This window comes from Myxine glutinosa, chromosome 1, assembly GCF_964187855.1.
Source record: "Myxine glutinosa chromosome 1, kmMyxGlut1.1, whole genome shotgun sequence".
In the NCBI taxonomy this organism is placed as follows: domain Eukaryota; kingdom Metazoa; phylum Chordata; class Myxini; order Myxiniformes; family Myxinidae; genus Myxine; species Myxine glutinosa.
The window spans coordinates 77,316,973-77,324,505 of NC_136261.1; the positions used below are offsets into that span (position 1 = coordinate 77,316,973).

Sequence of the window (7,533 nt, forward strand, 5' to 3'; positions counted from 1 at the left end):
TAAAAATTAAAATGTTCATTACAAGTAATAAAAGGACGGACGAGGTGGAGCATTATTTCCCATGCAGCACGTGGCTGGCATCCTCTGTGCTGCTGATGCAGTGCCCCCTGCAGGTTAGACCAGGCAGGTGTAATTTGTTCATTTTGTGATTAAAGCCGTTCACCATTATTTATGTGAGTATGGAGAGGATGGAAACCATGGTGGGAGATCGCTAGGGGGGATGTGAAGGTTTATATCATTGAAAATTAATCTTTACATCATCTTGGATGGTGTACAAAAGAGGGAAATCGGTCTGTATGAGGCTGGGTTTTGAGGGAACTTTGTTGGGTTTCAGTATGGGAATGAACATGGCCTTTCTATGGGAGTTATGGTGGTCCATTTGATGCGCTTCAACGTTCTCGTGTTTCTTGTTCATTGGCAACGTTGTTTTTCTGACGTTATATCCTGATTTATTAGTTTATCTGCTTGCTCTTTCTTGCTTGAAATTGTATCATCATCGTCATGGTTGTGCAATGCTTCACGAGCGGTTGAGGGATCATTTGGGTGTGTATAAAAGGATATTTTGCCATAAAGAATACGAGCGGGGCCCACGGAACATACGCACAATGTAAAATGTGACTTCAAGTCTTCAACGCTTCCCTCCCACATCCCAAACCCCGAGTCCTCAACCCCCCTCCCAAAAAACCCAAAACATGAACCCCCTCTCCCAAACCCCAAGACATGAACCCCCTCTCCCAAACCCCAAGGCCTCAAGCTTCCATTCCCAAACCGAAGGCTTCAATCTCCCCTCCCCACTCTAAGCCTTCAAACCTCCAACACACCACAACTCCCCCTCCCCTACCACCCCAGGTTTTCAACTGTACTCCTCCCCCTCTCCCCTCCTCCCACTCATCAAAGCGGAAGAGCATTCTTACATCAATAATCACATATAATACAAGAAAATGCAACCCGTTGCTTCACTGACGAGAATATTAGGAGGAGGTGGAGAAAGAAAGAGATGGGAGAGAGAGTTGAGCAAGGAGGGGGGAGGAGAGAGAGAGGGAGAGAGAGAGAGAGAGAGAGAGAGAGTGGAGCAAGGAGGAGGAGGAGGAAGGGGAGAGGGAGGGAGAGAGTGGAGCAAGGAGGGGTAAGGGGAGAGGGAGGGAGAGAGTGGAGCAAGGAGGGGAAAGGGGAGAGTGAGGGAGAGAGAGAGAGTGGAGCAAGGAGGGGCAAGGGGAGAGGGAGGAAGAGAGAGTGTAGCAAGGAGGGGGAGAGGGAGAGAGAGAGAGAGTGGAGCAAGGAGGGGGAAGGGGAGAGGGAGGGAGAGAGAGTGGAGCAAGGAGGGCGAAGGGGAGAGGGAGGGAGAGAGTGGAGCAAGGAGGGGGAAGGGGAGAGTGAGGGAGAGAGAGAGAGTGGAGCAAGGAGGGGGAAGAGGAGAGGGAGGAAGAGAGAGTGTAGCAAGGAGGGGGAAGGGGAGAGAGAGAGAGAGTGGAGCAAGGAGGGAGGGAGGGGGAGCGAACCTTCAGAGTTGCTGATGTTGGAGGAATCAGCATCGGAATCCGAGCTTGGAATTCACTGTTTCTCTATGTAAATCCACCATTTGGATCAGGGTGGATTAATGGTGTGACGTCACTTACAATATCGAAATTCGGCACTCGGGCTATTTTCGACAGTCTCATGGGCAAAAAAAGTTTCAAAAAAACCACCACTCGAATTTGACCGTGATTAATGATTCTCAATGGTTAAAAAAAAATTTGCGTTTGAATTCACTTTCAAGCACTCCGACAAAACGGTTGATGTGGAATGACTGGCGTGGCAAGTGATTAGCGATGTATGCAGCAATTCATACGGACGAAGATCAGCAATCAGTGATGTATACAGAGATTCATAGGGACGAAGATCAGCAATCAGTGATGTATACAGAGATTCATAGGTACGAAGATCAGCAATCAGTGATGTATACAGAGATTCATAGGGACGAAGATCAGCAATCAGTGATGTATACAGAGATTCATAGGTACGAAGATCAGCAATCAGTGATGTATACAGAGATTCATAGGTACGAAGATCAGCAATCAGTGATGTATACAGAGATTCATAGGGACGAAGATCAGCAATCAGTGATGTATACAGAGATTCATAGGTACGAAGATCAGCAATCAGTGATGTATACAGAGATTCATAGGTACGAAGATTAGCAATCAGTGATGTATACAGAGATTCATAGGGACGAAGATCAGCAATCAGTGATGTATACAGAGATTCATAGGTACGAAGATCAGCAATCAGTGATGTATACAGAGATTCATAGGGACGAAGATCAGCAATCAGTGATGTATACAGAGATTCATAGGTACGAAGATCAGCAATCAGTGATGTATACAGAGATTCATAGGGACGAAGATCAGCAATCAGTGATGCATTACAGCAATTCATACGTACGAAGATCGGCAATCAGTGATGTATACAGAGATTCATATGTACGAAGATCAGCAATCAGTGATTTATACAGCAATTCATACGGACGAAGATCAGCAATCAGTGATGTATACAGAGATTCGTAGGTAGGAAGATCAGTGATGTACACAGAGATTCGTAGGTAGGAAGATCAGCAATCAGTGATGTATACAGAGATTCATAGGGACGAAGATCAGCAATCAGTGATGTATACAGAGATTCATAGGTACGAAGATCAGCAATCAGTGATGTATACAGCAATTCATAGGTAGGAAGATCAGCAATCAGTGATGTATACATAGATTCATAGGTAGGAAGATCAGCAATCAGTGATGTATACAGCGATTCGTAGGTAGGAAGATCAGTGATGTATACAGCGATTCGTAGAAAGGAACATCAGTGATGTATACAGCGATTCGTAGGTAGGAAGATCAGTGATGTATACAGCGATTCATAGGGAGGAAGATCAGTGATGTATACAGCGATTCGTAGGTAGGAAGATCAGTGATGTATACATAGATTCATAGGTAGGAAGATCAGCAATCAGTGATGTATACATCGATTCGTAAGTAGGAAGATCAGTGATGTATACAGCGATTCGTAGGTAGGAAGATCAGCAATCAGTGATGTATACAGCGATTCATAGGTAGGAAGATCAGCAATCAGTGATGTATACAGAGATTCGTAGGTAGGAAGATCAGCAATCAGTGATGTATACAGTGATTCATAGGTACGGAGATCAGCAATCAGTGATGTATACAGGGATTTATAAGTAAGAAGATCAGCAATCAGTGAGGTATACAGAGATTCGTAGGTAGGAAGTTTTATTATAGAGAAACTGTTGCGACCTGTTGCCGCATTTTTGATTCGGCCGAAACAAAATGGCGAATTAAGTCCACCGCGAGGTGAACGTTGGTTGACCATGTGTTAGCCTGTTTTTGTTTTTTCATGATGAGATGAGTTAATGATCTTCAAAAGGTGTGTTTAAATTTTCCCAAATACCTCGTTTTCATGAATGCACTCCCCTGGAGGTCCCTTATTATGCATACAAAGTTTCAGGGCAATAGGTTTCATGATTTTGGGGTTATGGAGGAGACACACTGGCACACACACATCTATATATACACACAGAGTGGTGCAGAACAGCCTGGGAACATTTTGAAAAACGATACCTGCAACAAACAACTAAGTTTATTATTGTTCTTTGGTGCAAAAAAAAACATGAAGAACCACCTTTGGAGGCCATTTCCCCCCGCAGAGCAGGAGTTGGCCTTTTTCGGGCACCATGGTCCCTTTTTGAAGCAATGTTTTACGGCTGGTCATCCTGTCATTTACATCATACATCACCTGTCATCCTTCCGAGGTCTGCAAAATGAGTACCAGCTTACTGGTAATAGGGGCACTGCATCAGCTGCAAAGCTGCGCCCTCAGAAAATGATGCAACTAAGCATCCATAGACTGCATACAAAGCACCACCACCAGGGTGTGATGAAAGAGGTAACTGCAGGGTTATGAGGCCTCATCAAAGCTGTTAAAACACTCTAAATCGTTCGTATACGAACTATCCTTTGGATTAGCGAACATTAGATGATAAAAAGTAAATCGTTCACGAGGGAATTCGACATTTCATTGATTCGTTCTTTTGTGGAAGACGAAATCACTGTTGCAGAGCAAGCACAGCTTCAATGCAGATCTCCCGCGACACACTTCCGCATGTTAAAGCGTTCCCGGGATGACGTCAAGGGTCACGTGAGTGCCAGCATGGATTTTGGGGGAGCGGAGAAATACGGGTCCGGGATGGAATTTTCGCATCAAAGTTTTTATTCAAGAAAACAGCGATGAATACGTGTTAAGAGAAAACAAATGTACTCATTAAATCAAACACGAAACTCGATTCAATTGGACATAATGAAAGAACTCATGAAATCGACAAGGGATTCTCGGTTTGACTTGGACCTGGAAACGAACAATATTTAATATTCCATCGGCAGAAATAATCGTCGACTCGTTCACTCCCGACATTGACTTCTCCAACCGCACAAACAGCCCACGGTGCAAGCGCGGGAAAGTCGCCACGTGCCTCGGCTCACAACCCGCCGCGGACCACGTGCTCTCGCTCGACGACGTCATTGTCATGCGCAGCGCGTACGTTCCGATCTCGCACGGCGCCGCGAGTTTCGGCCTTCGGGGTTGAGACTTGAGACCCGCCCGCAGATGCACCGTTCTCCGCCTGGTTAAAATGCGACTCGCACACGATGATACATCAGACGGGAAAACCTATTTTATTCAATATCAAAGGAAATTATGCGATAGCTTCGGCTATTAAAATAGTAATAAAAGATTAATATAAAATAAACACAACTATAATAATAACCACAAATTTTAAATTAATTAACGGTTTAATTAATGCCAAAAACAATCCTGGCAGCGGTGGGATTCGAACCCACGCCTCCGAAGAGACTGGAGCCTAAATCCAGCGCCTTAGACCGCTCGGCCACGCTACCTGATAACATATAGCCCTCGCCAGCTACCTATAGGAAATGGAGTAATAATTACACAACTGTAAAATATGGTATTTTATTATAATAAACCCCACAATGACTGAACATATATACGTTTAAATAACTTGCACGTTTTACTTTATTCCACAGGTGGCGCTGCTTTTGGTACAGTTTTATCATCCGTACTTCCGGCTGGTTGACAGCGTCATCTCTGTTTTGGAGGAGAGAAGGGGAAGGACACAAACACAACATTTGAGAGCAGGGACATCGACAGAAATGTGGGAGGGAGAGGGCTTGGGGGGAGGTGGGAGAGGTATAAAACACATGGACACTGCAAGGACTTCCAGGAAAGAAGTTGCAATTTCAAAAAAAGTGTATTTGGGGTGAATTAGCGGGGCTAGAAAAGATCAAGGTTTTGGATGGGGGAAGATAAGAGATGGTGGTGAACAGCTTCCGGCTGTCCAAATATTTCTACAGGTCGCACAGAGAGACCTGGAGGGAGGAGTGGGATTGAAGGGAGTGGGGGAGTTTGTTCCAGAGGCGGGAGAAAAGAGGAATGAAGGAGTGAAGGTGAGCAGAGAGCCTAGACTTTGGCAGTTTAACCATCAGAGGGTTGCTGGCAGATCTTGTGCGACCTGTAGGAATATTTGGGGGACAGAGCACAGAGAGAGCTGGAGGAGCAAGGCCGGAGAGGAGTTGGTAGAAGACGGAAAGACCACCAACCTGCCTGCGGTGAGTGAGTGAAAGGCCCTCGGAGTTCGCTTCATCGCAGGAGATTCCAATGATTCTGAAAGCTTTGGTTTCAGAATTTTTTTCAGAATTTGAAAAGAAGTAGCTGAAACTTGTCGGAGGTTTTGATTCTTGTCCTGGTTTGAAGAGGGAAGGAGGAAGGTCCTGGACGGTCTAGTCAGGTGTCCAGTTGGAAGCGAAGCTGTTTTACAATTAGGCCTATCTGATTACGTGGTCTTTGCACGAAGTGTGGGCCTTTTCGACCACCCTGCTTTTCATGTCCATAGATCGAACAAACAGTTTCAAATAGAGCTCCTCGTCGCCATTAAAGCATTTAAATTGCATCAGATGTGGAAATATGCACAATGTGAGCTGTTGCGCCATGACAGAAGACGCCATTTGCATTTTTTCACCCTTCATCCCTATCCCGTTTCATATCCCGTGCAGGCAACGGAAAACTTGCTAGTACACGGTAAAGATCTGTCGAAAAGTGTAGGCCATTGTGTGCCGGCGTCTTTGACCAAATTCCCTGCATTTAAGTTGATTTGGATATGTAAGTTACCGATAGAGGGTTTTAGGAGTTATCCCATCATGCCGTGCGTGCCACCATGTTGGTTGTGCAGTATTCACCTCCCTGGCAATGATGGCATCAGTCGGTATACGGTTTCCACGATTGCTGCAGTTTATCGCAGCTCTTGAAACGGGAATATCGGCAGCTTGAAGCGAATCTATGCCTTGTGTTCACAGCAAGAAATAAATGGAGAAATTCCAGTACGATCGACTGTTTATTCCACCCTCAACAAGGCTCCCCTCCAAGGTGAGTATGCAGCTTTGAGGTACCTCTATGGCATCCTGCCAGGCCACAATGAGTCACAACCCCCCAAAACAAGCAATCTTTGGAATGAATATTCAATAAGCTAATAATATATGAGTTCCCTTACAAGGATTTTTTTTTTTGTATACTGAATCGAGGCTCGTGAAAGAGCTGAAATGTGGGAGGGAGAGGATCTATTAGGTTCTATTAGGATCTATTAGGTTCATTGCAGTCTATGGTTGCAAGGAGGCAGCACGTAACGTTGTTCATGCAGTCTATGGTTGCAAGGAAGCAGCACGTACCGTTCTTCAAAACTTTGGAATGAATCGGCCAGAGTTTGAACCGCCCGCCACTTCCCATACTCATAGTGGACGTTGTACCGATTACGACACCGAGGCTAGTTCGTGTTAAGATAAGGATATCATTCCACATTTCTTTTTTGCATGCAAAGTCCAGGTTCGTGGAAGATCTGAAACACAAAACGGAACCCTGGAACTGAGGGCCTTTCACTCACTCACCGCAGGCAGGAGGTGGGTGGTCTTTCTGTCTTCTACCGTCTCCTCTCCGGCCTTGCTCCCCCAGCTCTCTCTGGGCTCTGTCCCCCAAATATTCCTACAGGTCGCACAAGATCTGCCAGCAACCCTCTTATGGTTAAACTGCCAAAATCAAGACTCTCTGCTCACCTCCACTCCTTCATTCCTCTTTTCTCCAAACCTCTGGAACAAACTCCCTCACTCTCTTCAATCCCACTCCTCCCTCCAGGTCGTTAAAACAGCTGTGTGTGTGATGCAATTGTGGAACCTTGATCTGTTCTACCCCCGTTAATTCACCCCAGATCCACTTTTTTAAAATACCGACTTCTTTCCTAGAAGTCCGAGCAGTGTACATGTTTTTTTGTTTTTTTTTTACCTCTCCCATCCCCTCCTCCCCCTTCCTCCCCAAGCCCTCTCCCTCCCACAGATCTCCCGATGTCCCTGCTCTCCATCTTGTTCTCCCGCTCCCTTTATCATATTGTTGCGGATCTCAAAACGTCGGCCTTCCCCTTACCAAGGG

General features: G+C 45.6%; 1 non-coding gene across 1 annotated transcript; it reads right to left on the minus strand.

Annotated features, from left to right (window-relative positions):
• Positions 1-4,858: 4,858 nt before the first annotated feature.
• On the minus strand, positions 4,859-4,940 carry TRNAL-UAG (transfer RNA leucine (anticodon UAG)). The gene has a single exon. It is a non-coding gene; the product is annotated as a tRNA-Leu (tRNA).
• Positions 4,941-7,533: the final 2,593 nt, after the last annotated feature.